The sequence below is a fragment of the Vulpes vulpes genome, chromosome 7, assembly GCF_048418805.1.
Source record: "Vulpes vulpes isolate BD-2025 chromosome 7, VulVul3, whole genome shotgun sequence".
Taxonomy (NCBI): domain Eukaryota; kingdom Metazoa; phylum Chordata; class Mammalia; order Carnivora; family Canidae; genus Vulpes; species Vulpes vulpes.
In genome coordinates, this window is record NC_132786.1 from 99,351,460 (window position 1) to 99,377,899 (window position 26,440).

General features: G+C 37.0%; 1 protein-coding gene across 2 annotated transcripts in view; it reads right to left on the bottom strand.

Annotated features, from left to right (window-relative positions):
- Nucleotides 1-26,440, bottom strand: part of MACC1 (MET transcriptional regulator MACC1) — a 182,498-nt gene that overhangs the window by 63,163 nt on the left and 92,895 nt on the right. For both annotated transcript variants that reach the window (XM_072764508.1, XM_072764510.1), the window contains 2 exons: nt 19,317-19,512; nt 13,335-13,495 (listed from right to left, as the gene is read on the bottom strand). The gene's annotated coding sequence lies outside the window, so the exon portion shown is untranslated. The remainder of the gene's footprint in view (nt 1-13,334; nt 13,496-19,316; nt 19,513-26,440) is intronic.

The window sequence follows — 26,440 nt, forward strand, 5'->3', positions numbered from 1 at the left end:
GAATCTCAAGCAGACTAAGCCAAAATCAAGAGTCAGATGTTAACTGACTGAACCCTCCAGACGCCCCAATACCAACACCATTTCTATCTGTCCCATAAAACAAACATTTGCTTTTTAAAGAACTCTCTAAACTCAGGTAAAGAGTACTGTTATCAGAGTCCCCCCTGTGGTCTAATCTGGTGTGGCTTCCACAATCTTTGTTTGCTGAACGGTAAGGCATTAAATCTATCAGTTTAACTCCTGACAGTACCTGAAATGAAGGCTCTCATGGATCAGCACTAATTCTTTCACAGCTCTGCTTCATGTCATCCACTCAGCTTTCCCAACAGCTTCCCTAAGACTGGCCCTCAGCCCCGTGACTGCATCCTGGAGAGTTAGCCCTGCCTTTATCTATGCTTTCTGATTACCAGCTTCAGCATCTCTGGCTTACTTCTCCTATAATCTAACCTCTTGGCTCTCAAGATGTAATTCTGAATTTTTGATTACTGTAAATAATTTCTAATCACTAATTTCTTTCACCAAAGTGAGGGAAGTCTCTCAGCACCTGTTAATTCCTTGCACCACTGCTTCTATAGGATTCTCCTGGTCCACACACACTACTGTGTCCTCTAGATCTAGAAGGACCTTCTAGATCCTTCTGACACGAAATGATATTTTTGTGGACCATCATACACAAAGGCAGGCTGAAGAAGGTGACTGTTGTCCTGAAAGTCTTCCTAACTCCTCCTCTATCATGTCATACAGACTGTCAGTCCCTTAGCTTGCCTATGGGAACATAATCTAAACTATCTAAAGTTGAGCAGAGTTCATCCTCAACATCAACATATACCTCACTGTAGTTTCTTTAAGAAGTCTTTTCTGATCTCTTCACCTCTACTTTTTCCCCTTACATGTTTCTTATATTGATTTATGCAGATGTCTGGCTGGGTTAATATTTTGCTTATGCTAATTCAGGATGTTTCCATTACCCATGAAATCATGATATTTTGCAGCCATGATATTTATTGCATCTAAAAAATAAGTAAAATGTGGACAAATGTTATTTCCTGATAGATAGAAAAAGGGTATGGAAAGCCAGCCCCATTGATCCAAATGTGTAGGAAAAAGCAAGCCAAAGGTAGAGTGGAACACTAAGGGGGGCTTCTGTAGAAACATATTGGTAGGCATTGAAGAGTCAAATGTACTGGAAGTAGAGCCTCCATGTTTAGCCACACAGCTTACACCATTGTATGCTCTGCCCAGTTGGGAGAGCTAACTAACCAGGTACTAACTATACCTATACCCTTAAGTGTGGGAATGTGAAGGTGCCAAAAGGGCTAGTGGACATGCAGAAGCCAGGCGTGAGGCAAAGAGGCTACACTGTGCTTTTATGACTACAGAAAAATGGTAAAAATCATCCATTAATGGATGCCATGCTTGAGCAATGTTCCCAAAAGGCCCATTGATCAAGCACCAGATCAAAAAGGACAGCTCCACAGCAGGCCAAACAAGACCCAGATACCATCACATAGGCTTCAGGCCCCCTTCACCACACCACAATGTTATGGCTATCTTCCTACCATATACTCAGGTACCATCTTGAAGAGAAACCAGAGACTAAAGCAGAGGAGAAACTGAAAATAAAATAGGAGTCACCCAAAAGATTATTTAGGCTAATGACTGTGATGTACTAAACTGTGAATTTCAAATCTGCTTCACTCCATCCACACTCTACTGGTGACAATCAATGTGGAAGTTGAAATGGCAGTGACTCATTGACCCAGCCAGCCTGGTAGATAGGAGCTGAGCACTCAGAATATCTGATCAGACACAGCCATCTGGGAGCTGGAATCAGGAACTGGCAATACAAAGAAGCCAGGACAGGAGAGAATCCACTCCTGCAGTGAACATAAGCAGCAGTGTAAACGATGTCCCACTTCTAATGTGGCTATAATGGTCATGGAAAGCAGGGTCCAGGACTCTTGGTGCTGATCATGCAAACTGCAGTTTCTAGGGATACCGAAACAATTAATTTATCCAGTGGCATTGCTTTGGCGCTGTTCTGGCTTTACAAGCTGTATGTCCAATTCTTCAGCCCCCCTAGAAATCATGGGATGGAGTTTGGCATGTTGCCTTTCAATTTATATCCGCCGAACTCATTTGCTAGGAGGTAAAAACACCGACTGATACATGTATCTAACACAGTTCTTCCTTCAATGACACAGATAGTACCTTTGCTTACCCTACTACTATTAGACCTCATCAGCTCAAGGACTGGAGCTTATTTGATCTCTAAATACCAAAACCTCCACCTGGCTATGGTACATATTTGTTTATCTAAATTACACTGACCAGTAAAATAAGGAAGCCTTGCTTAAACTTCCTTCTAATTTCAAAATTCTCTAAAGAGAATGGAAGCTGACATGGAAGCTGTAGCTTGCTTATTAATGCAGAGGTATTTTTTTTCTCCAGCTGATTTGGAATTTTGGCTTTATCCTCTCTCTATATCTAGTAAGAGAGCATAGCTCGTGATTTCTTACATCTAGAGGGGGAAATCAAACATACATAGACACAATAGGGTGTTACTTAATAATCAAAAGGGGATTTTCTTCAATGACCTATGTTAAATGTCACTCATGTTTGGTCTCTGTAGGACAAGTATACCAGAAAAAGTGATAGGAAACAGCCATATTCCCCACATGCTCAGATTTTTCCCAGTATGAGGTTATCTTGGAGAGAAAAAGGCCACATTTGAAGCTTAGAAGAAAGTTCCCCCTGGAGTTTTTTCTCTGTTGTCTTTCAGTATGTATTGACTCTCAGACCCCTGGGCTGCCTGTGACATCCGTTTTCTGGGTCAGTTTGTCCCTGAGTCATGATCACATTGTAACTTTCCAAAACCAGTTAATAACTATGCCATTTACCAGTTAATTTCAGTGAATAGCTCAAATCATAGTAAAATGTTACGGCCAAATTTAATTTAGGTCAGATTGATCTTATTTCCCTAGATTATGAAAGTAACCAAATTGTTCCTACCATTTCATATTTTCCTTCATTACATCTTTCTGGCTCCTTATTCGACTATAAGATGAATCATCCATAAACTGACCCCTACCAAGCTGTAAAAGTTGAGAAGTTCATCACTGTTTTCTTTCGTTCGCTACTTTCAGGATAACACACAAGGAAACATGTGCCAACTGTTCTCATGATCATAAGATGTTTCCATCCTGTCCTTTTGTTACCAATCAACAACAAAGGACCCTGTGTGAAGTTTTTGCTGGAATGTATGGATTACTTGCCTCCTAACCATAACCTAAAGAGTTGTTAATTTGTTGGCTCTTCTGTATTCTTATTGGTACAATTGCCACTTTTATACCAATATCACTCTCTGTTAAAATCTTCAACTGTTTTTACATCAACTTGCCTGGAAATTATGTAATTTTCCAGAAAATTTCCAAAGTATATATATGTATATTTGTCATTAAACCCTAAGAATGTGCAGAATTTTGATTAAAATAGTGATTGTGTGCATTCACTTAGTAGGTGTCTGTGTGTGTGTGTGCATGTGTGTGTACTCTAGGGGGAAAAAAAGAGTTTACTCTGAGTCCTTGGTATACCAGATGGTATATTTGAGAATAGAATATCAACTTTTAATTTTATTCTATAAACATCACAATCTAAAAGCCAAGACAAGATAGTTCTAATTCATCTGCTAATATGATTTGGATAATATGCCTTACAATATATGTTTCTTGAACATTTTAAAATTTTGTAAAAAAAGGGCAGCCCAGGTGGCTTAGTGGTTTAGCACTACCTTCAGTCCAGGGCCTGATCCTGGAGACCTGAGATCAAGTCCCATGTCAGGCTCCCTGCATGGAGCCTGCTTCTCCCTCTGCCTGTGTCTCTGCCTCTCTCTCTCTCTCTCTCTCTCTCTCTCTGCCTCTCTCTCTCTCTCTGTCTCTCATGAATAAATAAATAAAATCTTTAAAAAAATTTTTGTGCAAAGAAAACACAAAACATTTTTAATATTAACATCTATCCACATACTGCTATGTGCTATGGACATCACTGGAATTTTCCTGTCAGTTTGAAGCTCTGTAATAAAGTAGAAGTATATATAATATTCTGGGAATACTGCCTCTTCTTTTGCATGTTCCTAATAAGTATTAAAACACAATATTAGGGTGCCTGGGTAGCTCAGTGGTTGTGTCTGCCTCTGGCTCAGATCATGATCCCAGGGTCCTGGCATTGAGTCCTATATCAGGCTTCTTGCAGGGAGCTTGCTTCTCCCTCTGCCTATGTCTCTGCCTCTCTCTGTGTGTCTCTAATGAATAAATAAATAAATAAGATCTTTAAAAAACTAAACTGCATAATCTCTATTCTCTAACTTGGGGCTAAGACATTGGACTCCATAGAGACACAAGTGTACCTACAAGGTACAAAAATCCAGTGTTCTCTCACATACAAAAAGATAAATGTCTTAAGTTACTTCTCCACTATCCTATAAGGATTACCATTTGGGATGTCAAAGCCAATATGAGGTTGGCTGCTTATATTTCACATGTTCTGCTGGTGCTAACAAGGTCATTCTGAGTGTATTTGGTTTTGATTGCCACCATAACAAATCACCACAAATTTAGTGATTTAAACTACACAAACTTATCTTAAAGTTCCAAAGTTAGAAGGCTACATGAATCTCACTAGGCTAAAACCAAGGTATATGTAAGAGTAAATTCTTTTCTAGAAATTCTGGAATCAATTTCCTTGCCTTTTTCAACTTCCAGAGGCCATCCATACTTCTTAGCTTAGATTTTCTTCCCCAATCTTCAAAGCTAGCAACAGCAGATTGAATCCTCTCACGTGACATCTTTCTAATCCTGTCATCACTCTCTGTTTCTGTCTCTCTTTCTCTATGTCTCTATCTGCCAATCTCTCTGCCTTTCTCTGTCACCATCTGTTTCTGTTTCTCTGTCTCTCTCTCTCAGAAGCTGGGAAAGCATCTCGGCAAAGAATTCATTAATTATACTGAGATCACTTGAGAGGCCAAGGATATTCCCTCCTCCACCCCATCTAAAAGTACAGACCTTAATCATATCTGCTAAGTCATTCCTGCCATGTCAGGTACATATTCACAGGTTTTAGAGATTAGGATATGGATGACCTGGAGGGGACATTACTCAGGCTGTCATACCAGGTTATCACCTCAGGATATCCTCTGTGTAATATTCTAAGGTTAGAGCTGGGCCCTGCACAGACTTCCCATTGAAGTTGACAGAAAATATTTTTATTTGCATACAGAGCCAATTTTAAGAGATGACATATAATTGAAGAGGCATCCCCCAAACATCCACCTGCTTCTGGAATGTCACCTGTTATTTTGAGAGACCCATGATTCAGTTCTAAAAGTGATTTGCTCTCAAGAGCAATTAAATTCAATTAATTAAATAAGACCATATTTTTTTTAAAAGGGGGGGTGCCTGGATGGCTCAATTGGTTAAGCAAGTGCCTTTGGCTCAGGTCATGGTCCCAGGGTCCTGAGATCAAGCCCACATTGGGGTTCCCTGCTCAGTGGAGAGTCTGCTTTTCCTGCCCTTGCTCCTGTGCTCTTACTCTCTCTATATAAATAAAATATTCTTTTAAAAAGGCCATATTAAAATGGAAATACACCTTAGAGGGATTCCCATTGCAAGGCTTCATCAACCAATGTTTTAGAAGGGGATGGTTTATGAAATGGGCAGAATGTGGGAAGAATAAAAGCAGGAGTTTGCCTGTATCAGAGATGCCATACAAAGTACCTCTCTAACTCACATGGAAAAGGAGTGTCTCTCCCTTCTCATGAAAGAATCTAGCCACAGATAGAGTTTTTCATGCTTTTTAATATAGGATTCTACTGCCCTGACTGACCATAGATGACTGATCATAGATAATTCGTTTGAAAATTGATGTCTGAAACAAAGTTGTCCAAATGCAAGCTAGATCCCAGTTTTTCGTGCTTGACTTGTTTGTTGGTTATGAATCAATTCTCCAACATTTTAGAGTGAACTAAAGTATATGGAAATGAAACAGAACAGAATTGAACAGAATAAATGGCATGCAGTGAAAAGAATAAAATAAACTAGAAAAGAATAGACCTGGATTCATTAAACTAATAAAAAGGGTCAGTACTGTTTCATAAAGTGTCTATTTCAGTATGTATGTGTGCATGTGTGCACGTGTCTGTATGTATGTTTGACTATTGGGTTAAACATAAAACGTGTCACTTCCTCCAGGCAAATTTGAAAATTACAGAGATAAATAGTGGTCTGATAAGGTACTCTGGCATGAGAGCTATGCTCAAAAATAGAGGGGATACACACACACACACACACACACACATATTGGATAGCAACTAACAAACCAATTAAATCATCTCTCTCATGGAATGCCAATGAAAAATTGCAAATAAGAGTTGTAGGCTCTGGAGTGTTACAAAACCGAGATGAACACCTGACAAGACGGAAAATAGAAACCACAAACTAGTCAAAAGCTTGAGTAATTTGCAGAAACTGTGGGAGGAGAGAGCAGCAGGGTGGAGAGCTGGTAACTGACAGTGGCAAGAGAAACAGAAAGAAGCAGAGTAAAAAGAAAGGTCAGTCACAGGAATAGCAGAATCGCAGATTGGAAGTATGAGACACTCATTTACAAGGGCAAGGCGAGGTGAGCTGTTCACTATTCCCACATTCAACAAATACTTACTGAGTGTCTGCTATGTGTTAGGGACTCTTCTAAGAGCTGGGGATATTCCTATGAAGAAAACAGACACAATCTCTACCTTCATAGAGTCTATATTCTAGTGACTGTCTACTAAGAGTTGTACCCCAAAGTAGGTTTGGGTTGTTCCTGGTCATACAAATGTCACAGTGACTTCCTGTGCTCCTTCACTCTTCTCTATTCTTCCAACACATCCTCATTGTTGTATTTCTAATTAATGAAAGAGCCAAATTAAAAGTTGAGAGTTTTGCCGAGGACTAGTTCTAAATACACAGAAGTCTCATAATGGAGAGGATGAAGTAAGAATTTGTCTTTTTTGCAAATGGCATTGAGACCAAAACAAAGAATGAAGTAAGCTAAATAAATAAAAGTTTCATCATTCATTCTGGAATATTCATTTATTTATTAGTAATTACATTTTTATCCTCCAATAAATTATTCTTTTCACAAGGAACCAGGAATTACTTGTTAGTCAAACTTCGCATAACTCTGTTAGTAGTTCTCAAGGTGTATCCCTCCTGCTTTTTTAAGAAACATTCAGTGTCAATTATCTCTTATTTTCTCTTATATTTTCTTTCATATTCTATCACTTTCTATCATCAGGATCCTATCTTACCTGCACATCTCTTAAGTCTCCCCCATTTTACAAAACAGCAAACTTTTACACTGTTGTTGAGCAACTGTGATAATCTTTGCTTCTCATCATTAATAAGCTTCAGACAGAATCTTTCTATATATACTCACTGTCAGTTTTCTTACATTCTTCTCGGTCCTCAGCCCTTTCTAATCTGAATCCTGCTTCCATCAAGCTCTTCTTACGGCCATTTTTTTCTAAAATCAATGATTTTTTTTCAATCTTTATCTTTTTTGATCTCTCAATAAATTTTACACTTGTATTAGTTACAATGGTCTAGATTTTACTACCCTGAAAACAGCCTCAAAAACCTCAGGTTCACCATAATAGATGTCTCTTTCTTATTCAGGCTTCATGTTTATTGTTCAGGGCCTGTGTTTGTGCTTCTTCCCCATTATTTTCCCAGCTAGCATAGTGTCTTGAGATACAGTAGATGTTTGTTAACTATAGTCTGAATGTATGACTGAATGGTAGATTTTATATTCCTTTGTATAGTAGATTTTAGTGGAAGCAAGATTTACATCTTTCTTTAAAATTGCCCCCAAAATGGAGAGGAAATGAAGTCCTTATCACTAGGGAAATTTATAAAGCAACACTTTTTTTTTTAGCTAGATGAGGTTTTTGTGAAAATGTACTTGTTTGTGGGATCATTGGTGATAACCTCACTAATAAAAGAGGCACAGTAGCTCATCTTTTCCAAATTATATGTCATGGACATTCCCCTAACATGATACTTAGGGTAGAGACTAAATACATATCCAGATGGCCACTGCTGAAAAAGAATAATTAACTGGAACACAGTTACAGTGATTTCCCCCTTTCCATTTGAAAATAAATTTATGAATTTCCAAAGGCAGAGTTTAAAGTCATGGATGCCATATTAAATAAATACAGGCCTGCATATTTCACTGTATTTCTGGGAAATGAAGTTAACCAGCCGCACACGCAAGTGATTAAAGCAATGTGTCACTCTAAATTCCAAGATGATAATTTTTGGTGTCATCCTAGGGACTGATGCTGCCAGCAAAAAGGAAATAATTTATCTCAATTTAGACATATATTAACTCTTTTAAGTTACCAAAGTTCCTCTAGTGGAATTTTAAATGCTGTTTAACAAAAAATGTTTCTTTTCAATTGAAAGATATAATTCGAATTTGCATTTGAGTAATCAATAATGAACTAAGCAACAGAAATTTTAGACTTTAAGATTGAAATCTGTGTTTAAGGCCCATGTGTCATCAATAAGGCATTTAAAAATGAACATGAATAAAATAATTTCAATATATGTAAGAAAGAAAATATCAAATTTGTTTGAGACTAAAATCAGAGGATGTTATTCACATTAATTACTCTGTGTAATTAAATTATTCTCAGCTTCCCTAAGCACTTTACAGCATTAACTTCTTGGAGACACATAATCAGTGAATTTTAGTACTATTGTAAAAATGATATTTACATATATTATTTATACCTATAAAATAGATACTATTTAAATTTATAAAATAGATTGCTCCTATTCCATTCATCTTTGCAGAAGAATAATAGTTTGCTAATTGCCTAGGAAAGGTCCTGTTGAACATGATTTAAATGATGCTCAAGTCACTCATAGGTATGATGAAAATTATTAGAAAAATGCTAGGGTAGAGTCTAAAAAGAGATTCTAAACATTGAAAGGTCACTTAGAATTTTTCAGGACTAAGATTACCTTAACTTTTTTTAAAGTTTTTATTTTAATTTCAGCTAGTTAACATATGTGTTTTATTAGTTTTGGGTGTATAATATAGTAATTCAACAATTCCACACAGCGCCAAAGACTACCTTTATTTTGCAAATTCCTAAAACATTATTTATTCATATAACTCACAACAATGTATCAGGCACTGCAACAGACTGAAGTATTTAAGTGAATCTTCATGGTGGATGAACCAGGCTGGATATTGGCTTTCTGTGCTCTTAATTCAATGTTGAACCACTTACCATGATGACAGTTAATATAACCTTTCTGGAATCATGAATGTTCCAACACTCTGTAAACTATAGTACTGCATATTTTTAAATAAATATTTTATATAATGGTTAAAAGGAACCATTTAGCAAAAGGGAAAAAACGATTTTCAAAAAAATTATCTGGGGATCAAAAACACTTGAGGGAAATGCTTTAGGATTCCAAAGAAGAAATTAAACAGAGAAAAGTCCCTTTCATATTCACTGGTGGGTAGATGAAAGTAAAAGTTCTGAAATATGAAAAAGTTCTGGGACTCATTTGGATACATTTGCTTGTATTTCCAAAAGGTAAACCACATAATATAAAAGAATCTTTCTGGCCAATTTAAGAGTCTTAGGAGGACAGTTTGTGGTGACACCACACAATTTCCTTTTATATTTGCTCTGCTGATATTGATTTGCCTATTGTTCTCTTTTTGGGCCAAATTTTCCAACATCATTGAGATTTTGGAAGTATCAGAGAAATACAAGATTTGAAAGTTATTTCCAAAAAATCTTTATATATATAATCTTTTAGGGGGGGGCATGAAGGAATTGATAGATTACTATCTGAATATACTGAGTCATGTTAGTTTTTAACAATTAAGAACTATAAAGAATATAACTACTGTCTCACACAGAAGTCAGAAACATCTATGCTATCTATCATGGGATTCTTTCAGGAAAATGAAATGCAGGCCTTCTCTGACTGACAGGTGACCCATCAGGAGATAGAGTGATCTCTCTCTATAATCATCCTCCATCTTTCCTTTCCCAACTGAGCAGGACTTTTAGAATTGCCTGAGAAAGAAAAGTTTCCTCACATAAATCCAGAGAAACTAACAAATCAATAGTATCTACTGGCTTTCACTAACATTATATTTCCATGCCCCTAAATGTTAAAACTTTTGTAGGCTGATCCAAGAAACTAACCACTATTTGAATATTGTTGCTTTGGGAAACTATATTCCCATTCCAAAGAATTGACTCATACACATTCGATAGGGATTTTTTAAAGTATACATGGTTAAGTCCTAGAATGATATGAATAATGACAATAAAGTTTGAGAGTGGTTTGAGGAACTAGATAGCATTTCCAATCATTCTTCAAATGCTTTGTGGAATTGTGCAATTTTGCTATGGTAGATAAAACACTGACATAGGAATCCAAAAACCTGTATTCACGTCCTAGCTCTTCCACATAGTAAGCTATCTGACCTTGATCCAAGACACTTAATCTGAGCCACAGTTTTCTCAGCTGGAAATGGGTGTGATTTCCTTCCCCCTACATCTCAGGGCTATGAGGCAGCATAGAGCCATTATGGGACACTGACTTCTAAGTGATACAAATGTAAGTTTGGATTTTATATTCACCACTTACCATGTTAGTGAATTTCTCTGAGTCTCAGTTTCTTACCTTTTAGAATTTAGAGGAGGACTCAAAAAAATATGTACCTCATTTGTTCTGGGCCAATGAATAATTGCAGTGATTATAAGAGATGTGGAAGGTGCCTAGAAACAGAGGAGTATTATCTACTATAAAGTACTATACTGTTAAACATATGAATATGTACACCCATTATGTAATTTAAAACATAACTTGAAACCAAAATGTATACTGAACTTGATGCTTAATATCTTTTGACTAGAATGATTGAATGCAGGCCATGGGAAGTGAAAGGTTTTATCTCCTTTGATTATGACTTTATTTCCTGTCCTTACAACAGAGTCTGCCACAGAGTAGGCATTCAGTGACACACTAATACTAACATAGCACCCGTGTGCCAGGTATCTCATCTTCATAACAACCCTGCGATCCAAGTACTATTATTAGCCACAATTTACAGATAAGGAAACAGTAACACTGATCAATCTCATAGCCAGTTAAGACTAGAGACAGGATTTAAACACAGCCTGGCTCCAGTGTTCATTCTCTTCAATGTGACACTTTACTAGAGATAAATATTTGTTGAATAAATGAGTGAACCCCCACCTTCTTGTACAACTGTTTGTCAGCAACTAAAGCATAATAACAATAAGAATATAAGGTTAGTCAAACCCATTTTTTGAGGAAGAATGATCATTCCCTTCCATCTTCATACAAAGTGACCAAGAAAACCTCCTTGGGGGCAAAAAAGGGAAAATGGGCCCATTTTCTGAGCATGCCTGTGGCCAGATTACACAAGGCACTGAGGGGCAAAGTGGTTGTTTGCCCACTAACTCTTAGTGGGCTTTGAGTAAAATGATGTACAGCATTTTCTCCTTCAATTCAATCCCACAGAATATATTTACACTCCTGGTAAACTGTGGAGGTAAACTCTGTTCTGTGGACAGTTTTGCCTGTAGGGACTCCCTCTCATAAGGACTAGACCCCAAAGAAGTTGCTGGTCTATTGCCAAATTTAGGAAGTAAAAGTCACACTTCCTAGATTGTATTCTGACTTCTCCATTCTGTGATTCACTCATCTCTGAATTTTTCATTTTCTCTATCCAGAAATAAACACTTTCTAGCCTGGATAGTATTTGCTCTCAAAGTCAGCTCATTTTATAGAAGAGATGTGGAATAGCTATGTGACTTTACAGAATACAAACCTCACCCTTAAAAAAAAATCACCCTTAATTCCTTAAAAATACTTGTCTTTTCTAATTTATGCATATTTTCTGTGTAAATATGAAAATAATGCATCAAGAACTATAAATTGCTATTCAAATATAAGGAATGTTGTTCTTGTAGAGTGGGGGAACAAAATGGCAGAAGAGTTTAAAGGCAGAGTGCTGGTCCGTGTGATCTATGACTCTCCTTTGCCCTCATCTCAAAAGTGGTGACAATAATCCTTATATCACTAGCATTTTGCAATGATTAACAGAGTTTAATACATGTACAGTTTCTACAACAGTGTCTGGCATGTGACGGCAATGTCTTAATAAATGTTAGTTGTTATTGAATCACTATAGTGTGTAATTGGATTGCCATATTGATCACGTATGGCCAAACTGCCTTTCTCCTCAAGGGACACTGCTAGAATGACCCCAAATAAGCCTGGCTGCAGTGGATGTAAGTGTGAAGTTATGAAGCTCACCAAGTATTTAATTAGCCAGAGAAGCTGATTGTTGTCACATTTTAGTACAGTTCTCTAGGGAAAACATATTTAATCTCTAAAACATTGTCTGAAAGAAACCATTTGGGGGTACCTAAATCCTGATTATAGTGTTATTTGATTTACAAAATGTACTTCTCTTAGGAGTCTTAGTGAATTCCAAATTTCTATCCCCTAAATTATATACCAAAAATTTTACCAAGCTGCAATCTGAGTCCTATTCTTGTCCTTTTCATCAGTATGCAAGAAACTCAAAAATGTTGTGGCTGGATTCAGAAAGAAATTTTATATATAAAGTATATATATACTTGTTTACTGGACAAAAAAAAAAAAAAAAAAAGGTTGGTAAAAGGCTGGATACAAATTCCCATTACTAAATGGCTCCAGGAATTCAAGACCAAATGCATTCCTAGCTTTACTTGAAAGATAGCTATAGGATTATAAATTGAGGAGGCAAATAATTGTCACAAAATGCTTAATATTTATAACACATCCTGTATGTCCTTCTGGCCTATAGGTTGAATGTTGAATCAGACAGATTTGAGTTAAAATCCAGGCTCCAGCACCAACTGGAAGCTGAGAGCAAATTTCCAATCTCCCTAAGCCTTATTTGACCCACCTGTAAAATGGAAGTAATAAAAGTGCCTACTTTATTATACCCTTTTGAAGTTTAAATGACATACTTATAAAGCATTTAGGATATCTGACTCAAAGCTATTTGACAACCACCACATGTGTAGACACACCAGTGATTCCTTGAATTTGTCACTTGATTTTTATGCCTAATATGTTGTGTTTCTTTTTCCCCCCTCTCTCAATAATTTTTAAGATCTTAAGGACAAGGAATAAAACAAGGAGATGAAAGTCAACTAAAAATAAACAGATATGGGATACCTGGGTGGCTCAGTGGTTGAGCGTCTGCCTTTGGCTCAGGGCGTGATCCTGAAGTTCCAGGATTGAGTCCCACATTGTGCTCCCCGTGGGGAGCCTGCTTCTCCTTCTGCCTGTGTCTCTGCCTCTCTCTGTGTGTCGCTCATGAATAAATAAATACAAATCTTTAAAAAAAAAGAAAATAAACATATAATTAAAAAAATACTAGCATCTTATTGAAAATTTTAAAAAAATTAAATCAACACAGAAATGGTTATTCAAGTTCTGAAAATTCAGTGGCTCTCCAAACTGGAAAGCTGTAAATCTGCAGCACTCATAAGTGAATCATAAAGACTAGATGGGGAGGGAAAGAAGGAAGAAGAGCCCACTAAGAAGAAAAATAAGGATGTCCAGGAGTGTTTTGTTTTGTTTTATTCTAATTAGCACAGACTGGCATAGGGATTTGAAGAGATGAGACAGTTTCAAATGAAAGTTGCCTTCATCCACTTCAGCAAATATTCATTGAGTGTGTAATACATTGAAGACTAGAAAAACAAGGTGATAAAACATGCTTTCTGTCTTTAAGAGAATTTCAAGACCATAAACGAATTATACAGTAAGAATTCATGCAAGGAGAGGGTTGCACAGGAGGGAACACCTCCATCTGTTTGGCAAGAGGATGGCTGTCCAATAGTCTTAACAAAGCAGGTAACAGGTGGATTGAACTAAAAGATGAGTAGTAATTGTCTGGGAAGAATGAAGGACAGAGCATTCCAAGCAGATGGACCATCATGCACCAAGCCACCAGAGGCTTGAAATAGCCTGGCATGCTTGAGAAATTGCAAGTTTGAGGTCTGTTAGGGACTTTGCACTCTTTCTGGGTTTCGCTTATTAGAAGGTTCACTTGGCAGCACTTCAGGTACAAATGTGTTCTAGCCATTGAAGTCTCTGCTTAAATGTCACATCTCTAGAAAACTTGCCCAGACAGACCACATAGCTTAACTTAGCCCTTGTTATTCTCTAACAGGTAACTCTTTTCATTCTGTTAACAAAGTATACCAATTTTTAAAAATTTCCCTTATTAGCTTCTTGTTTGTTTATAGACTATTTGACCCTAACAGTTGCTTGAAAGCAGGAACCCAATTTATTAGCTAGAGTATCTACGTTACAATTCTGCCTATTACAAAGTAGATACTCAGTAAATATTTAGTTAATGAGTAAGTAGATTGGACATGTAAACAAGGGACAGAGACTGGAGGGATTTGTAAGCCATCATAAAGATTGTGGATATTAAATAGGTGGAGAGGACCACTGGTGATTAATAAATAGGAAAAAATATGTAATTAGTTTCCTGTTAGAAGATCTCTCATGATTCTGCAGAAGATGTATTTGAGAAGAATGAGACTAATTTGAAATCTACTGAATTAACTAATACATGACGTCTACAGTGAGGAAGGTGAAGATGTGATTGATCAAAAACAATTTTTAATTGGAAGGACCTGAAGGTGAAGATCACACCAGGAGAGAAGAATCTAGGTTGACATTCACAACCTATGACACGTACACAATAGAAATACTTCATAACTGAGTTTTCCAAGTTCTTTTTTTTTTTTTTTTTTTTTTATTTATGATAGTCATACAGAGAGAGAGAGAGAGAGAGGCAGAGACACAGGCAGAGGGAGAAGCAGGCTCCATGCACCGGGAGCCCGACATGGGATTCGATCCCGGGTCTCCAGGATCGCGCCCTGGGCCAAAGGCAGGCGCCAAACCGCTGCGCCACCCAGGGATCCCCCAAGTTCTAAAGGAGTCTATAGTGCCAAATGAGGGACAGTATACAAAGAAAATGAAAACAGGAAAGTTGTGGAAAGGACAAGTCACTAGTGGCATTCCAGAGCAGAAATGGGGTAAGGGTCTCATGCTACCAACAATAAATGAATACTGATGGCTGTCATTAGCTGTTTCTTTCTTCTCCTCTGGCCCCACCCTGCCCCATGGGGATATGGTGACAGAATTATGTGAACACACAGCCCCCAGGAGCAAGCTGTGTCCACACCCCTCACAGAAAACTGCCCCTGTTACCACTCAGGCTAAGATGTACATACGCTAACAGTAGCAGGATACATTTCAGGAAATAGCCCAAGAAGTGCGCAAGCACCTTTCTTTCTGCAAGCAGACTGGGGGGGGCGGGGCATCAAATGGATGAATTCCAGAGTCCCATGTTCCTAGATAAGGGGGTGCTCGATCCATCCCCATGACCTCAGAGGATCTTTGACCAGCTGTAAGAAGCCCAGCCACAGCTAGGACCAGAGCACGAAGGTCCAGGTTAAATAGCAGTTCTACCTGGGTCTAAAGGCAGGATGGAAGGAGCTCCAGAACTTACATCCTGTCATCTTGAAGCCTCAGAGAAATAAATCAAGAAGTCTCCAACCCCAGGTGTCCTGAGCAAGTCTGGTTGTTCCTCACTCTAAGTGGTCACAAGCCCACTCCATTGTAGACACCAGTCATCCTGGCCAGGAGAAAGTAGTTGACTACTTGAATTAACCTGGACCTACGCAGTACCCTGGGGGCGGGGTGTGAACCCCATGGTCTGAGAAGGGAGCAGCGGTAGAGGCTAGGTTGGGGATAAGGTGAAAGGATGCTGAGGAGTGATGATTTTTATGTGGGCACTAAAGCTGGACATGAAGACAGGGTGGTATGGAGGGCAAAGCAAAAAGGAATTGGAATATATGAAGCAACACTTGGAAGCCTGCCTGAAAAGAAGGGAAAAATATAATTAGAGCAAAGAGAAGGGGGCAAGGTCTGATGATAGCTTTGTCAGATAGGTAAGATCTGTGCATGTTTAAATGTAGAAAAGAGCTTCAAACTGTAATGTACATATAACGTTTGTTGTTAAAAATGCAGATTCTCATTCAGCAGGCCTGGGGTGGGGCTTGAAATTCTGCATTTCAAACAAGCCCTCGTGTGATACTGCTGGTTCATGGACCTCACCTTGAGAAGCAAGGATATAGAGAATTAGATATCAGAGAAAATGAAATTGAAGGGGCTGCAAAGAAAGGAGAGATGAGAATAAGATTTCAAGAAGGGCTCTCGTGGCTCCCTATAATAAACCATTTCCCCAACAGAGAGTCACAAGGCTGTATCATGGAGTAATCTGGGGATGATCCAGTGTTCTTTGAAGAATTGAAGAATATGGGGCACCTAGGTGGCTTAGTCAGTTAAAGCATCCTACTCTTGATTTCTGCTGAGGTCATGATCTCAGGGTCCTGGGATTGAACTCTGCGTCAGGCTCCATGGTCAGTGTGTAGTCCACTTGGGATTCTCTCTCTGCCCCTCCCCCAACCTCTCTCAAAATAAGTAAGTAAATCTTTGGGGGAAAAAAAAAAAAAGAATCGAAGAATATTCTGACCAGATGCTCATCTAGTAGGGGCGTGAAAAAGAAATGTTGAGCCTGTGAATGTCTTGTCCTTCCTATGGCCATGCTCACTGAAAATATGGCTTTCCTGTCTGTGTCTGTATTCAGGATGCGTGTGGGTGAGTGTGCCTGCACACATGTGTGCGTATGTTGGATTCTTCTGACAAGCTAGCAGCTAACCACAGACTTTCAATCACATTGTTAGTGCTTCCCTCATGACTTAATTTTTAATCAGTCATATAAATAATGAAACTGAGGAAATTGGGGCTTCACAAATTCTTCTTTGGACAATTCAGAGATTTGAAAACCCTATAAATTTGCCAAGTAATGAGGTGTCAGTGTCTTAGGGTGACAATACAGAAAAGTACCTCGTTAAAATAAGGAAGTAATCATTAGTGAAAACTTATTTCTGCAATTTTTGAGCTGAAACAAAAATTATGTCACTTTTGTCCACAGATATTGACCTCAGCAATGACTTTTCCAAAACATTAAGTGAAGTGTTGTCATGACAAATATTTTCAATAAAGCCTTTTAACTGAAGTTCCAAAAAAAATTTTTTTATAACAAACCTACCATCCCAGTGTCTCAATTAACTGTTGGGAAATAACATATTTTCACAAGTAAGGAATGTGTATCCTAAGGATTTTACCTTGATGTATTACTCTTTGAAGAGTCATTAATTCTCTGGAAATATAATTTGTCCCACAGTATCTTGAAGACCTGCTAAAATTTGAAAATAATTTTTTCCTCCTCATGGCTCTTTGGTCCATTTAGTGCTCATGTCACTGTCTTGGAAACAGGAAAGTATAACAGAAATTATAGGAACAAGGCTCTGAAACCTGGTTTTCTTGGCCCTGCAAATAACAATCTTTTTTTCTCAACCTATATTAAGTCACTAAATTCCCCTCTCCTATTTGTCTTACTTCCCATGTTAAGTCTTTCATTTCCTTTGTCTGGACTTCTTTTTGACTGGCTTTTTCCATGATTGTCTCTACCTCATCTTCCCATTTCAGCTTATGTGTCACCTTTTTAGAAAGATTTTCTTAATCTCCCTCCATAAAGAGGAACATTCTAATATTTTCTCTCACAGCACCCTGCTTAATTCCTACATAGGAATAATCATAATCGGTCTGTATTTGTTTAGTTGATTATTTTGTCTCCTCTTTAGAATGCCTCATACACAAGCTCAGGTAAAGATTTCCTTCGTTTTTGGTTGTAAGCCAGGACCAAGCAGTATATTGCATATGATTTCCTCTTATAATATCTGTTAAGGATTAGAAGAAGGAGAGAAGGAACATTCCATAAGTTCTTTTAAAGTAAGAATTTGCTCTTTCATTTCTATAACCTTTCTTTGTAGCTTCATGCTTGACATAGAGTAGATGCTCAATAAATAGTAGCTGAATGAATAAAGATGTGATCAAGGAAGTGTCTGCAAATGTGAATAATTTCACTCTCAGTAGCCACAAGACACAGAAGAAGAAGCAGAGGCCAGAAAGTTGTTATAAAGCCTATGTACCCATCAACCACAAGTACCCTTTGGATTTTGGTTGATATTTGTGAGGCTTTTCCCTGGTCTTTCCAAACACACCCTACAAATGCTTTACCAAGAGTACTTGTCTAAAATACTGCAGGGAAAAATTATCTAATTTTCTCCAAGGTTTCTGTTTGTATCAACCTATGTGTCTAAAAACTCTGCTGTGCTCATGGGGATCACCCTCAGGAAAAGTGGACAGATACTTAGAAAAACCACAGTCTTTCACCACACTGGAGTACTCTTTTTACTGATCATGACCAGTGAGCACCTTCAGACATTTTTTGCATCATAGCATGCAGTTCAGTTTTTCCCACTTTTCACTTAGAACCTGACCCACAAGTTTTTTTGTTAGAATAAAATAGTCACACAGATGACTTTTGTTTAAGGGCTGAGGATTTAAGTCCAATTGCTAGGGTCCACATTGACTCTCCTGATTAGGTGTGTGACCTTGAACAAAATGTTTAACCTTTTTAGGACTACTACCCATAACACAAACAATATTTTTAACTCATGGGGGTTTCGTTTTCACTCAATAAAATAATTCACGTAAAGTTCTTTGCATATGTACTGTACCAGGAAGTTATTAGTGATTAGTACTTCCCAGTGCTAATGTTAAGAACATGATAAGAGCTGGATATTAGCTATTATTATTATTATCAAATTGATAATTGTTTTTTGGTTATAAAAGCAAACTCTCAGATATTTGAAAAAGTGGAAGAGATAAAAAGAAAATATTTGCCACTTGCTTTATGGCCATTCAGAAGCTATGAATACTATCATTACTCTTTCCTGATAAAACAGAATGAGAGGGAGCAAGAGGCCTTTCTTCTCCACAATACACTGGAATTCCCTAGGAATGAGAAAAGTTTCTTCACGGTTGTACTAAAGAGACCCCACTGTTTTTTCTGTTTTGTTAAGTCATTCTGTTGGGGTTTTTTTTTCTTTTTCTTTTTCTATAGCTTTTGGCCTTTCAAATTTTGTATCAATGATTAGGTGTGTTAATACTGTTAGATAACTATGTCATTGAAATGAATTGGAGTAAAAGAATGGCAATACTCACAAAGAGATGAATCTGTATTAAAACCGGCATTTGGGGGCATCTGGGTAGCTCAGTTGGTTAAGCATCCAGTCTGCAATTTCAGCTCAGGTCATGATCTCATGGATTGTGGGCCTGAGTCCTGCGTAGAGCTCCACACTCAACAGAGAGTCTTCCTGAAGATTCCCTCTGCCCCTCCGTCCATTTGTGCTCTCTCTTTCTAAAATAAATAAATAAATCTTTAAAAAACACCTAGCATTTTAACAATTCATCAGAAAAGCCATTGTCGTGTCAATCTAACTAACCCACTCTTTGTGTGTGTTCACAAATATGCAAATATACTAAATTAAGTACAAAGGCCAAAATTAATAAAAGCATACTTTTTCTTAATACATTCCCCCAAATGTCTCAATTCCATCTTCACCTGAAAAAGTAATATAGCCAAACAATGTATTCACAAAGTTACTATCCAAAATACTCTTATTTCCTTATACTGCTTTTGAGTATTTATTATTATATTTTAGATTTGTCAGTTTACTTATTGTGCATCTCCCTTACTAGAATTTAAGCCCTGCAAAGTTAAGGAATTTGTCCACCTAAGTCATAACTCTATATCTAGCATGCAACAGATGCTCAATAAATACTGTGAGATGAATGGTTATTTCTTAAAAGCTGTGAAATATCAAGGCAAACTATTTATATGCAAAGCACAAATTATCATTGGCTGAACTCAGTATAAGCAACAGTGTGGTGTGGCATAAATATCAGTCTGAAGGTCTATGTTTTAGACTTGATTCTGCTACTATATATGAGACTGTAGACAGAAAGTATGGCCTTCATATATGTCAGATAGCATAGGTGATAAAAAAGCATTTTTTTTCTGTTGCTTTTGATTCAGTTCACTAAAAATTATACCTTGCTATCTATTAACAAACTCAGATTGTTTTGTAGGATAGGGTTATGGGGGGATGCAAAGGAGATGGGTAGTGGCAGGGAGACAGCCAATGTCTTTAAACAAATATTTACACCCAGGAAGTTATTAGTGATTAGCAGAGAGGACAGGATAAGCACTGACATAATTTTGTTATTCTGGTCCTACTTATAAAAATGAGTTTCCTCTTTTGATTCTCTGTTCTGCAAAATAAAACTGGTAAAAATTCAAAGCAGAATCTAATTGAAATTGTAGAAAATAATAAAGTTGTTTATTGCACAGTTATTTAAAATATTCAGTTATTAATTTATAATTTGAATTATTGCTAATTTAGGTTTTATTAAAGCTTATGGAAACATCAAAGTATGCATATTAAAATAGAGACCTAATTCCTCAGAATCGTTATTCCATTGGTTAAGATTTCAATTTGTTTTATTAATGGGCTCCCTTCATTCAAAAAGCACAAGCTGTAATTTTCTTATTTTTTGCATGCCAAAAGGAAGTGTGTAGTCCTATTCCTCCCATGATAGAGATATGACATTATAGTATGTTTGTGAATAAGTGTTAATGAAGTATATTTAGTTGCTGCCTGAGTATCTGGAAATCTTTAATATGATCTGGAGAGAAATAATAGACATCAGGGTAATAGATAAAAGTTATTATTATTATTATTATTATTATTATTATTATTATTATTATTATTATAGTTATAGTTATTATTTTAAGTAGGTGCCATACCCAGAGTGGAGCCCAACATGGCACTAGAATTCATGACCATGAGATTGAGATGTAAGCTGAGATCAAGAGTCAGGCACCCAACCAACTGAGCCACCCAGGTACCCCAGATCTTTTAAATTTTTTACACAGCACTCCACTGTTTAAACACCAATTGCAAAGTATTTTGAAGCTTTGAAATAAAATTATAATATGAAATTCCCAATTCTGCTCTAGAACTGAATTCCCTTTCAGCAATCTTATATTTGGACAGCAAATCTCTTTACATGATATATAAAAACTGGACTATAATGTATATGCACAAAAGAATGTGAGATATCTGAAAGCTTTAGTAACCACAAAACACCTAATAATTTAGAAGAACTGACAACTGGGTGCCTGCATGACTCAGTCAGTTAAGCAGCCAGCTCTTGGTTTCAGCTCAAGACGTAATCTCAGGGTCGTGACAATGAGTTTTGCATTGGGCTCTACACTCAGCACAGAGTCTGCTTAGGTTTCTCTGTCTCTCTCCCTCTGTTCCTCCCCTCTGCATGCTCTCTCTCTCTAAAATAAATAAATAAAGCTTAAAAATTAAAATAAATTGTGATTTCTAATTCGTAGACTTAGGAGTCCTATACATTGCATCATAAAAACAATTCTAATAAGTTTCACAGCCTCAGGAAAGAACTAGAAATGAGCTATGGGTAGTGAAAAGTGACTCATAGTTACAAATAGAATGTGCTACTGAAACAGAGCAACAAGAAGGTCAGGTCTGAAGTGTTATCACTTAAAAATGGCATATTTTATCCCATTTACCTGGGTATTATTCATCACTGGCCTTGAACATTTGTTTCTGAGGCAATATTGCACAGAGAAAGAGTGTGGATGGACTTCAGAGCTCTGAACTCTACATCAGACTCTGTTAATTTCTAGTGAAGAATCTGGGAAATTACCTCACTTCCCTTGAGATCTGTTATCTACTTGCTTCAAGGTTTGAAGAAAGGATTAAAAGAGAAACATCTGACATTATCCTAGAATTTAAATGCCATTGCGTAAATATTAGTTAACCCCTTTCTTTTCCTAAAAATGCAAGGCAGTCCAAGGAAAGCCAAGTGTTTTCTATGTGCATTGTTAAGTGTGTTTCTATGTGTATTATTGTATTTGAACATTTTAAGTAATAAGTAGCTTGAGTTTGGCAGCCATGAGTTATCTTTAATCAGAGGGTCTGTTTTTGTTTTTAATAATCAACTCAGGAATTTATATAAAACAATAATAATCATTCTTAATTCTCAGTTTAATGACCTACAACCACATGAACCAAACTACTCTCTCCAAAATGTATAAAAACCACTTTGTTCTGTAATAGCATGTAACAGGACATTGTAATACAACCTAGCAAGTAGCTACCCTTGTGGTGAACATAGCATAATATATAAACTTATCAAATCACTAATTTCTGTACCTGAAATTAACATTGTGTAACATTGTGTATCAACTACACTCAAATAAGAAAAACCACTTTGTTCATATGTATAAATAAGAGTTATGAAATACTGAAGGTCAAAGAAACTCTCCGTTTCTTTAAGTAAGGCATCATAGAACTTGTAGACAGAAAATGAATTCTGGCTATTGCTTTGCATCATATAAGTGTACCTTTCTGAAGTGATAATGACTTCAATATGGTAGACACATTAAAAGTAAAGGCAGAATTGTGAAGGCTTTATTCTTTCTTAAATTTCACCATGTGTTCTAAGGATTAGCATATTAAAAGCCAAATTTAGTTTCTCTTCAAAGGTTCCATAATATGTTAAGTTTGAAAGCTATCACCACGGACAGTAAGACTTAACATAGGAAAATGGATATCCCTGCTTCTGTCTCCCTGTTTCTCTTCACTTCTCTGTACCTACTACACTATGGGTTACCAATAAATGCTTGTTGGATAGGTTAACATATGAATATATGTTCTAAAAACACTTCCAAAATTACAAATAAAAATTTATGAAGGTGAATCATTTAGTTGGTACTTATTGATACCATAACTAAAGGAACCATATAGTAGGACACTGCAGAACTGTGCAAAAGGGGGTAAGTGCATTTGTGCTTTTGAAGAAAAGGATTAAATGTCATAAGTAATATATCCAGAAAAAGGAAAATTATCTAAAATCACTGTAAAAGGTAACAGATATTGAATTTGATCCAAGCATTCTGCTAATGGCTGAGAATACAAAGATGAGTATAGAACTTACTTTCAAGGAATTCATAGTATCATGGGAGAAATTAACTCATAAATAAATGTATATGTAAAATAGAGGCATAGGTAAAACATAGATTTTATATAATATTTATATTAATTATACTTGTTATATATATAATATATATATTTTATCTACACCTCTCCCCATACATACACACTACCATGCTCAGAAGCAGGAATAATCAATGCTGCTGGGAATACAAGGCATAGGCAGGAGAGGAGAGCATTGAGATATGCCTCTGGGGAGACAGTTTAATTGTCTCAAAGATAAGCCAGATATTATGTCATATAAGTTGAGGCCGAACATTCAGGCATTCGGTAGAGGATATGAAATAGCATAGAAGCCAAAAACAAAAGTGACAAGTTTACAGAAAAGGAAAGAAGATGAGTATCATGAAGAGCAGGTTAAAAGGTGGAAGGGTGGGAAAGATTGACAGAGAGGGCCTTGTTTGCCATATGGAGGAATTTTGATTCTATATCATGGGCCAGTGATTTTCAAGTTATAGAATAGAGTACTCTCAGGCTGGCTAGAAATAAAAGCTCCTTTGCTTTTATCTGTTTGGGCTTCTACTTAAGAATTCCTTTATTTATTAAAAAGAAAAAGTTTGGAAACCTCTGTTACAAGCAATGAGCCTGTGTAAGGGTATTTGTTTGTTTTTGAGAGTAATGAGAACAGATTTACATTTTAAGATGTCACTGACTAGATTTTCAGTGGAGGAGGAAGGAGCTTGAGGTTAGATTCTAAGAATAATTAGATCACCAAAGTCACGATCTGGGAGCCTATTCCCAGATGGCAGCCCGCATGATGAAGAGCAGGCCACTGGAGCAGAACTGAATGGTCTTTGTAACTTCTCCACCTCCCTGCAGTAAATGATTGAATTCCATAATAAGAGAAAGCAGATCAGGATTAGTCCCAGGGTTTAGTTTAGGTTTTTGCATATATAAAGATCTTCTTCACAATAATAAGGAATAAAAGAGGAGGATTAGGCTTGGAGGCAAAAATGTAAGTTGAAGTATTGTATTCCACATAAATGAGTATGTGCATTCAAAGGTTGGGCATAAAAGTGGGGGCAAAAAAAAAAAAAAAAGATCTAGACAGCTTTGAGAGCTAGTGGCATAGGAATGTGTCTCCATAGATAAGTACGTACTACATCACTCCGGAAGAGAGAAGCACATGAAAGTTCCAAAAATAAAATGTGTTTTATTTTATTTAAGGGATAGGCAGAGGAAGAGAAATCTGTGAAAGAAACTAAGTAAGGGGATCCCTGGGTGGCGCAGCGGTTTGGCGCCTGCCTTTGGCCCAGGGCGCGATCCTGGAGACCCGGGATCGAATCCCACATCGGGCTCCCGGTGCATGGAGCCTGCTTCTCCCTCTGCCTGTGTCTCTGCTTCTCTCTCTCTCTGTGTGTGACTATCATAAATAAATTAAAAAAAAATTAAAAAAAAAAAAAAAAGAAAGAAACTAAGTAGGAAGGGAAGAAGGAACCAGGAAACTGTAGTCACACAGGTAACAGCAGTTCCAAAGGAAGAATCTGTAGAAAAATGAAGAGAAAGACTAAGGACTATTGAATTTGGTAATGTGCATCTCCTTAGAGAGCTCAGCTAAAGCAGATGCACTGATAGAAAGGTGAAAGCAGAAATGGTGCTACGGTTTGAGAAAGTTAGGAAATCACTGAATGGAAAGAAGATACTGGAATTTCATTTAGAGGGAACTCTAGGAGCAAAAATACTGACTGGTGTGTGCAGGGGTCAGAGGCTTCAAGAAAATCAACATGACTGTAGGGCAAAATCAGTAAGTATATAATTTCTACTTATGAGACCAGTACCATCTTCTAAGGAAGAGGTATTGGTTGTAACAACCACAGGATTTTTAAAGGATATTAAGAAAAAAAAAAAAAGGATATTAAGGAGCAGTTTGGAATAAAAAAAAATTGATGGACTTCAAGCTTGATAACCAAGTTATAACTTAGTCTATTCATTCTGGATTCATTTCTTTATGTTGCCATAATTGTAAAAAATTCAATCAAACTAATAAAGTCCAAAATCAAAATGCCACAAAATGGCTATAGCCAAGAGAGCTGGTACCAGGAATTGGCAAATCTCTGTGCCTTTCTGTCTTGAAAGTAGAAGAAACACTGAAATATTTAGAAGGCAATAAAGCAGGACAAAGAACATGAAAACAGCTGTTTCCTAACTAGGGAACAGATCCATGAAGAACACCATGGCTGTTCTAGTGCTAACAGTGTGATTTTTTTTTTAAGTTCAAGGGCTAACATATTTAGTTAATTTGGTGAGGAAAGCAATGACCTACTTTCTACAACTATGCTCAGTGAGAGTACAAGTGAACCTTACTTTTCAAGGACTGTCCATTTTTCCCCCAAGAAGAAAAATGCTTACTTATAAAACACTTAGGGTTTGTTTTGTAGGTATGGGGAGGTGAGGTAGGGGTGGTAAAATGAATATAATTTACGGATTTACGTTTCTTTTCATTTTGATGAAAATTCTAGGATCTTTATGAATTAACATTTCTAGATAGTTTTAAAAGTTTAATTCTTCTCTGTTTTATTTAACAGATTGTAACCTATCCTACCCCAAATTCACAATCTTATTGCTGGTTTGTTGAAAATTGACTGATACAGTAGAGAATAGCTACAAGTTCCTTGAAAGAAGACGGCTTCATAGATAGATGTTCCATTCATTCTTTATGAGCTAAATTAAGTCATATATGAAAATAATATTGGCCAAAAGTTCACTTATTCCTACAGTAATGACTTAAAAAAAAAATACTTCCGGGGATCCCTGGGTGGCGCAGCGGTTTGGCGCCTGCCTTTGGCCCAGCGCGCGATCCTGGAGACCCGGGATCGAATCCCACGTCGGGCTCCCGGTGCATGGAGTCTGCTTCTCCCTCTGCCTGTGTCTCTGGCTCTGTCTCTGCCTGTGTCTCTGGCTCTGTCTCTCCTTCTGTCTCTCAAGAATAAATAAATTAAAAAAAAAAATACTTCCCAGTACTTACAGATTAAAGAATGCAACAGCTATTAATCTTAAAAATAAGTTTTGTTTGGATCCTTTTTATTGGTTGACAGACATATCATTATTTATTCAAACAGGAATAGTTTAGCCCAAATAAAAAGAAATCAATGTCCATGAGTTTTGAGCCCCATGTCAGGTATAGAGCTTACCTAAAAAAAACAAAACAAAACAAAACAAAAAAAACTATAAAGAATCAAAACCAAACAGTGCCAAGAGAGC